We start from the raw sequence: 6,899 nt of genomic DNA, 5'->3' as shown, positions 1-6,899 counted from the left end.
GAGCGATCCGCTCCGGCGGGGGATGCCTCCTGGCCGCCCGGGGCTGGCGGGACGGGAAGCTGCGAAGCGGCCGCCACGGCAGGCTCCCGGTCCGCCGGAGGCGAGCCGGGCCAGGGCAGCGCTGGGCAGTTCCCCGAGAGCCGATAGAAGGGAAGAGGGGACGGAGGCGGGCGCCCCCCAGGCGCGGCCAACGGGCGCCTCCCCGAGTCGCCGGAGCTCCGACACGGCGTGGCGGCAACCGCGCATGCGCGGCGGCGCTCCTGGTGTTGCCCAGCGACCGGGACGCTTTACGGCAGCTCGGCATCCGCGCATGCGCAGTGCGCCTTTTACGGCGCTCGCCGCTGTTGCCTGGCAACCAAAGCGCGACACGACGCCTCGGCCACCGCGCATGCGCGGCGACGCGGTTTACGGCGCTCGTGCCGTTGCCCGGCAACCAGAGCGCGTTACGGCAGCTCGGCACCGCGCATGCGCGATGCGCCTTTTACGGCGCTCGCCGCTGTTGCCTGGCAACCAAAGCGCGACACGACGCCTCGGCCACCGCGCATGCGTGGCTGCGCGGTTTACGGCGCTCGTGCTGTTGCCTGGCAACCGAAACGCCGCACTGGCGTTCGGGAGCCGCGCATGCGCGGTGGCGGCCTTTGCCGCCCTCCTGCTGTTGCCTGGCAACCAAAACGCGGTACAGCGGCTCGGGAGCCGCGCATGCGCGGTAGCGGCGCGTTTCTCCAGCGCTCTCTTCCGCCACCTATTGAACAGAGTTCGGTACTGCAGCTGGGGTGCCGCGCATGCGCGCTGGCGCGTTGTGCCAAGCGCTCGCCGCTGCCACCCCGCGACCAATGTTCGGTACTGCAGCCCGGAGGCTGCGAGTGCGCGGGGCTGCCCCGGTCCTGCACGTGCCGTCCGACGGTAACGGCAATGCGGCACCGGCGGGAGGTGCCGCCGCGCTCGTTGCTTCCTCCCGGTAAGGAAACGCCGCCGGCAAGGAAAGCTGGCACGCGCTGTCTCTGCCCGGCCTCCCTCTCCTCGCGGCGCGGGAGCACGAGGGGACAGGCGGGGCGCTTACCGGCTGCGGGCAGGAGCTGCTGCGGCTGAAGCTGGAGAGGCCACAGAAAGGTAGAGAAGAAGAAATGGAAGGCCGGCCGGCCGGCAGCTGCCTCCCGCTGCAGGCAAGAGAGAGCCTGCCTCTCCGCGTGTGGAAGGATCCCTCTTTGTAGTCCGCAGGGTCCGTATGCAGCACCGACGGCGCGGTACGGCCACGTAGTGTGCGAGCGAGCGAGCGAGGCTCCGTGCCTGGGAAGCCTCGTCTTGCAAGACCTACGAGGCGCGTGTTCTCCTAGGGGGAGGACGGCCGTGGCGCCGGAGTTACAGAAGAGGAGGGGAGCGGGAGAGGAGCGGAAAGAAGCGTCTGAACTGGCAAATTCTCCTGGCAGCGCCAAGAACAAGAGCTGTGGTGAGCCCCGGGCCCTCGGGGCCCTGACTCCCCTCTTCTGCGTTCTGGTCCCTCCCTGCCCCTCCCCTGGTCCCCTCTCTTTCCCACACCGCTGCCTGTTTTTTTTCTTTTTTCTTTTGTTTCTTTTTCCTTCCTCCCTTGTACCTCTGATACTGAAAAGCCGGTCGAAGAAACTCCCTAAGACTCGTTTTGGAGTTTTAGAAAGCAGGCATTCTTCATTGCAGCGCTGGATGCACGGGGGATAGTTCCACCTAGCGTGCATGCCACCGCTTTAGCACAAACAGGTTATATAGAATAAGTAATTGCATGTTAATCAGATTAGAATACATATACGTAAAAACGATGGCAACCGATTATCATAGTACTGCCTACATCCGATCACGCGCAATGAAGGATCCATTTGAGTCGAAGGGCTGCTTTTGCGACCACCGACCCATTTGAAGTTCTTGCTGGCTGTCCTCGAAGTCTTTATTCTTGTCCTTGTTCTTTGATCTTGAAGCTTAACGCAGTTTCAATCACGTGTGGTCAGTTTCAGCATTGTTCTCATCTAGCGTCCAGGAACATCTAGTCATAAGAGCAAAGAACTGCAAAACTTAGGAGTACCTACCTCTGCTAGTCGATTGCTTGGCTATACTTTTGTCTATTGTTTCAATGGTAGTGTTAGTATAAGATTTCTAATAATTATTTACCAAATCTCACTTTTGCAGTCACCTAGCAGCAAACCAGTTTCCACAGCTGGTACAAAATATTAAAACCATACCAATATTTAGACGTGCCATACAGAATGTATGGAAATAGGCTATCAGAGGTGTCTGAGGGGCAGGGGGAGCGCCGGGGGGCGCCCCGAGCCCCGGAGCAGACTCGCTGGCGGGACTCGATGGGCACGCGACTGACTGAATAAACGCTGGCCGTCCGTCCTCTTTGCCCTCCGGGCTGCGTTTGCGCTCCCTCTGCACGGGGCGAGGGGCCGTGAGGGAGCCCAGGGGAGGAGGAGGAGGTGAGGCGCTGGGGGGGTCGGGCCGTGCCCCCCCTGTTCCTGCTGGGCTCCGGCTGTTGCAAGTATTCTGGTAAAGAAATCAAAATTTAATCACATAGAAGAGTTAGGTTTGATTAAGAAGTAAAATTGTGAAGCATAACGTATAGGATTGTCAAGTTTGAAACGTAGCCATAGAAACTTTAGGAACTGTGTTACGCGTGACTCTAGGAACCTTAACATTGTTAAAGTTTGAAAGAGCTAACCCTAGAAACCTCACCAGGAAGTTACTGGCTTTTCTACGTTCTGTTTCAGGAAACCAAGGAAACTGTCGTGGACACCAGTTTGCTGCTTGGAAACCCCCTTACCCTTCCCATCTCGATTTGAGTATCGAAGATGCCAGTCAGCAGAGCTAAGTGTAACTGACCAATGATTGTTTTTAAATAAGAATATTGATAAGGTTATATAATCAAAGGACCGATCATTATAAAGGTTAAATTTAAGAACGAGCATAGTATGCATTTTTACAGAAGGAGCTTAGGTAACAATGACCTGACAGAAAAAGTCTGTGAAAACTGGTGGATTTTGATACTAAGTGGGGCACGCCTTTGGAGGAGCGATCCCCCGTGTCCCCAGCGCTGCGATAAACAAAGTGCCCGCTTCTTAACTTCACGTTGGTGTTAAGGAGTTTTATTCTGGATTTTGGTAACGGTTTTGGCGACCCAGATGGGACCTTGCGAGTGAGACTGGACGAGATCGAGTGTCGATCGAACTCCGGCCGGCACCGAGGTATTGTCGGGGAGAACCGTCACCCTCGACTCGCAAAGCTCCTCGCAGCGTTCCCTGGAAAAAAGGTGAGGCGCCGCTGCTTTGGAATTTGTTTGGAAAGCCTGCCCGTGAGGCGTGGCGAAAGCTTCGCAGGGTTGGGGCTTGGAGGGTCCCCGTCTGCAGTGGAAGCCTAGGCGTCTGCCCGTAAGTCATAAGCGAAAGCTATTGCTGGGTTGGACTTTGTGTATTATTTGGGACGATTGTCATTTGCATTTGTTTGGTAGTTGGTATTTGAATGTATAGAAGTATAATGGCATTAGCAAAATTGTTTAAGAATAAGAGTGCAGGAAATGGAACTGCTGATGAAAAGATACCAAAAACATCAGCGTCGGGATGTTTATTGGCACGTTGGGGTGAGTTGCAGGAAAAATGGTAAACGAACAGAACTTTGAGTTACAATACTATATTGCAATTACTGTCGTTTTGTAGGAGAGAGAGTAACTGGAATAAAGTGCCACATGTAGATTTGTTCTTTTTAAGTGAACGTATCTGACGGGGACCGGAAGGGAGTCTCCCAGCAGAACCTCTGGTTACAGCTAAACTGGGAGAACAGAAAATTGAATTTGCATTGACACTAGAGTCACCTTTTCAGCTTTAAATACCTTAGAGGGAGAGTTAAGTTTTGAAGAAATTGGTGGTGTCGGTGCAACAGGTGAACGAGAAACTAGACCCTTCTTTAAGTCTTTAACAATGAAATTAGGAAAGCAACGGGTCACTCAGCAGTTTTTGTATGTGCCAAATTCTCCTAAACTCCTGTTAAGGAGAGATCTATTTGAGAACTTAGAGGCAGAAATTAAATTTAAAAATGGAGAGATTAAAATTTTAATTCCAGAAACTAAACGTATCGAAGCAGTGGCTTTGTTGTTAACAGGATGGTTACCGACAGCAGAAGATTATACCAGTCAAAGTCTAATGCTGTAATTCCAATCGTCTGGACTGGGAAGTTCCTGGTAAATCCGAAAAGCAGAACCCGTGAGAGTTGATTTAAAGCCAGGATGGAATCCGGTAAGAATTAAACAATACCCCCTAAAACCGGAAAGTCAGAAAGGGTTAGTAATGGTAATACAAAAATTTTTAAGATACAAATTGTTAATAGAATGTGAATCCAGATATAACACCCCGATCTTGCCTGTTAAAAGGCTAATGAAAAAAGATGATAGATTAGTTCAAGACCTCCTCAGAGCAATAAATCAAATAGTACAAGATATTCATCCGGTAGTAGCAAATCCTTATACTTTGTTAACGACCCTAACGGAGAAACAAGAATGGTTCACAGTGTTAGACCGAAAAGATGCCTTTTTCCGTATTCCCTTGGATCCCAATAGTCAAGAGGTTTTTGCTTTGGAATGGGAAAATCCTGAGACTGGGAGAAAAACACAATATACGTGGACAGTCTTGCCTCAAGGCTTTAAGAATAGTCTTACCGTTTTTGGAAGTCAATTGGCACGAGACTTAGAGATTTGGAAGAAAGAAAGTAATCAAGAAATCTTGCCGGAATATATGGATGATCTGTTAATTGTAGCCGAGACGGAAGAACAATGCACAAAGTTAACTATTAACTTTTTGAACTTTTGGGGAATCGGTGGATATCGAGCGTCAAAAGAAAAAAACCAAATAACCCAGAAAGAAGAAACTTATGTAAATGAGTTTTAAAATCCTAAAAGGGCAGAGACAATTGGGAACTGAGAGAAAAGAGGCAATTTGTCGTCTCCCCGAACCTAAGACGAAAAAAATTAATGACGAGCATTTCCGGGAATGGTCGAGTGGTGTCACCTGTAGATGATAAATTGTGGCTTGCTGGCCTGACCTTTATAGGAGCAGCTCAAAACCTCAAACAATGGATTGGACCGATGCCCAGAAAGCTACTTTCCAAGAATTGAAACAGGCTGTAATAGGGGTGCCAGCCCTAGGCCTGCCAGATCTCACAAAGACACTTGAACTTTTTGCTTGTGAAAGAAGAGGTATAGCTCTGGGTATCCTGGCCCAATATTTAGGGCCAAGTGGGCGAGCTGTGGCCTACTTCTCGAAGCGATTAGGTAATGTGAGTCTGGGATGCTCTGGTCGTCCGAGAGCCGTCGCTGCAACTGTGCTACTGATCCAGGAAGCTCGTAAGTTTAACCTGAGGACAAAGGATTACTGTACGTTTCCCATATGATAACGGTTGTGCTAAAACAGAAAGGGGGGCATTGGTTATCCCCTAGCAGGATGCTGAAATACCAAGTGGTGTTGCTGGAACAAGATGATGTTTACCTAAAAACTACTACCACCGTTAACCCTGTTGCGTTTTCCACAACTGATCAAGTTAAAGGAGAACTGGAACGTGACTGCTTGCAGACAATCGAAAGAGTTTACTCCAGCCGACTGGATCTCTGAGATGTGCCGCTAGAAGAAACGGATTGGGAACTATATGCCGACGGAAGCGGTTCCATCTGTGAAGGAAAACGTTTATCAAGATAGACAATAACTACTGAGGAGGTAATTGCGTTGCCAACTTTGCCTTCGACGATATCTGCCCAAAAGGCTGAATTGATAGCTCTTATTCGAGCTCTGGAACTAAGTCAAGGAAAGCGAGTCAACACTTGGACAGACTCAAAGTATGCTTTTGGAGCAGTACGCGCACATGGAGCGATACGGAGAGAAAGAGGACTGTTACCTGCGCAAGGAACCACCATTCAGCACGCAGAACAAATACTGAAATTGTTAGAAACCATTCAAAAACCAACAGCAGTCACGATAATGCACTGTAAAGCACATCAGTTAGGTAAGACCGGTCCGAACGCAGGTAACCGACTGGCTGATAAAGCTGCTAAAGAGGCTGCAGAAAAAGGCATCCTAGCACTAGTTCCAGAGAAAAGTATAAAGTTGCCTAAAGAAACTCCAATGTATAATGAAAAAGATGAAGAATTAATTATTAGATGGCAGGCTAACAAAATGAAACAGGATAGGCTGTAACACCGACAGGTCAAATAAGAGTCCCACCCACAATAATAAGAGAAGTTGCCCGAGCTGAACATCACAAAGTATACTGGGGAACAGAAAGCGAAATACGACAAAGATTGCTTAAACAATTATAAGCGGATGTGAAATTTATATATAAAATTATCCCCGAATCAGTAATACGATCATCTTTGGGATTATTAAAGAAGGAAATTTTTTTAGGAGAATATTAGCAAATTGATTTTATAGAATTGCCTTGAAAAGAAGGATCTATCCTAGTTTTAGTTGATATCTTTACTGGGTGGCCCGAGGCTTTCCCTTGTCGCACCGAGAAAGCAAGGGAAGTAGTCAAAGTCTTGCTCAAAGAGATAATACCAAAATGTGGGGTGCCTGTAAGAATGTCATCTGACAATGGCCCTCATTTTATAGCAAAGATTAGGAGACAAGTTGAGCAAAGTATTATCTATAGATTGAGACTATCACACCCCACATAGACCACAAGCAAGTGGGGGGGAAAAAAAAAAAGAGAGAGAGAGAGAATGAACTATACCCTTAAGCAACAGTCGAGTAAAATTTGTCAGGAAACCTCTCACATGGGTTAGAGCATTACCCATGGCTCTATTAAGAATCAGAGTATAGCCAGAAGAGAAAGCAAATTGAAGTCACTATGAAATATTGTATGAAAGACCATATCAAGAGTCCTACGTTCTGAGT

The sequence above is a fragment of the Buteo buteo genome, unplaced genomic scaffold (genome assembly GCF_964188355.1).
Source record: "Buteo buteo unplaced genomic scaffold, bButBut1.hap1.1 HAP1_SCAFFOLD_195, whole genome shotgun sequence".
NCBI classification, from domain to species: domain Eukaryota; kingdom Metazoa; phylum Chordata; class Aves; order Accipitriformes; family Accipitridae; genus Buteo; species Buteo buteo.
This window is presented reverse-complemented; position numbering follows the sequence as displayed.